Source organism: Anomaloglossus baeobatrachus, chromosome 3 (genome assembly GCF_048569485.1).
Source record: "Anomaloglossus baeobatrachus isolate aAnoBae1 chromosome 3, aAnoBae1.hap1, whole genome shotgun sequence".
Taxonomy (NCBI): domain Eukaryota; kingdom Metazoa; phylum Chordata; class Amphibia; order Anura; family Aromobatidae; genus Anomaloglossus; species Anomaloglossus baeobatrachus.
The window spans coordinates 198,719,347-198,721,668 of NC_134355.1; positions in this window are offsets into that span (position 1 = coordinate 198,719,347).

Sequence of the window (2,322 nt, forward strand, 5' to 3'; positions counted from 1 at the left end):
CAGGGAGAAGCAACCACCAGGGGGAGTCAGGAGCACACAGTGGAAAGAGCAGCTTGACCTAGTGAGAGTAGTAAACCAGCCAGTAGCATCGGCTTGGGGTAACAGCTCAGAACACACATCACAACTAGATCAGAGGGTTGAGCTTTGGACACAGAGCAGAGCGGACATGCCTGGTTGATACGTTCCACTTTGCCATTCGACTGGGGATGGTAGGCCGAGGAAAAGTCCAGAGATACTCCCAGATGTTCACAGAGCGCCCTCCAGAAGCGCAAGGTGAACTGAGTTTCCCTGTCGGACACTATATGCAAGGGAAAGCTGTGCAGCTGGAAGATATGCTGAATGAAAGCATCAGCGAGCTCCTGGGCAGAGGTCAGTCTGACCATGGGAACGAAATGAGCCATTTTTGAGAAACAATGCACCACGACCCAGATGACCGTATATCCGGAGGAAAAAGGCAAGTCCGTGATAAAATCCATGGCAATGTGTTGCCATGGAACGGAGGGAATCGGCAGAGGCAGGAGACTGCCATAGGGCAAGTGCTTGGGCGTCTTGTTCTGGGCACAGGATGGACAAGCGGAGACAAAGGAGACGACATCCTTACGAAGGGACGGCCACCAATAGTGATGGACGATAATACTCCACATTTTCTTCTGACCGGCATGTCCGGCCACCTTCGAAGAATGCCCCCATTGAAGGACTTTAGTTCTGTCGTTCTCCGTGACGAAAGTCTTCCCAGGGGGTATCTGTGCCAGAGTGACGGGAGCCACCGGGATGACATTACTGGGACAGATGATGGACTGGTTCGTCTCTTCTTCTTGTTCTACCGGAACAAAGGACCGGGACAAGGCATCAGCCCACACGTTCTTGTCTGTGGGCCGGAAATGGAGTTGGAAGTCAAACCGGGCAAAGAATAGAGACCAACGGGCTTGTCACGGGTTCAATCTTTGAGCAGATCGCAGATACTGCAGGTTCTTATGGTCGGAGTAAATGATAACTGGGTATACTGCACCCTCCAAGAGATAACGCCATTCCTCCAAAGCCAGCTTGACAGCCAGGAGCTCTCGATCGCTAATGGTATAGTTGCGTTCGGGTGCCGAGAAGATTTTGGAGAAGAAGCCGCAGGTGACCATCTTCCCGGTGGACAACTTCTGCATGAGCACAGCCTCAGCCCCTGAGGAGGAGGCATCCACCTCCAAGGTGAACTGTCGGTTCAACTCTGGTCTGTGGAGAACGGGAGAGGAGGCAAACGCCCGCTTCAGGGAACAGAAAGTGGCGTCGACCTCAGGTGACCAGTCTTTCGGGTTGGTCCCCTTCTTGGTTAAAGCGGAGAGAGGCGCCATCAGAGCAGAGAAGTGAGGGATGAACTGGCGATAATAATTGGCGAAGCCTAAGAAACATTGGATGGCTTTCAGTCCGGAAGGAGGGGGCCACTTAAGGATAGAAAACACCTTCTCGGGATCCATCTGCAGGCCTGTGTCGGAGATCATGTAGCCCAGAAAGGGAAGGGACGTCTGTTCAAACACCCATTTTTCGTACTTGGTGTACAGGCAGTTCTCCCTAAGCCTTTGAAGAACGAGTCGTATGTTCCTTCTGTGGGTCGGCAAGTCCGGGAAATAGACCAGGATATCGTCCAAATATACGACCACACAGACATAGAGAAGGTCCCTGAACACGTCATTCACCAGTTCCTGGAAGACAGCTGGGGCGTTACAGAGACCGAAGGGCATCACACAGTATTCGTAGTGCCCGTCACGGGTGTTGAATACCGTTTTCCATTCGTCTCCAGGGCGAATACAGACCAGGTTGTAAGCTTCGCGAAGATCTAGCTTGGTGAATATACGGGCCCCCCTGAGCCGATCGAATAGCTCTGGGATCAGAGGTAGAGGATACTTGTTTTTGACAGTGATCTGGTTCAAGCCCCGGTAGTCGATGAAGGGGCGTTAGTCACCTTCTTTCTTCTTGACGAAGAAGAAGCCTGCTCCAGCAGGAGACGAGGATCTCCTGATAAACCCCCTTGCCAGGTTTTCTGCAATGTAGTCTGATATGGCCTGGGTTTCAGCAGGGGACAAGGGATAGATCCGTCTACGAGGAGGGGTAATGCCTGGCAGCAAGTCAATGGCACAGTCATGGGGTCGATGTGGCGGTAATACCTCTGCCTCCTTCTTGTCAAAAACGTACACGAAAGACCAATATGCGGAAGGCAGTCCCGGTAGGGACTCCGGTGCCGGAGGCTGCTGGACGGGCCGTACGGACTGCAGACAGTTCTCGTGACAAGACAGGCCCCAACGGATAATCTCTCCAGAGCGCTAACTGACGACAGGT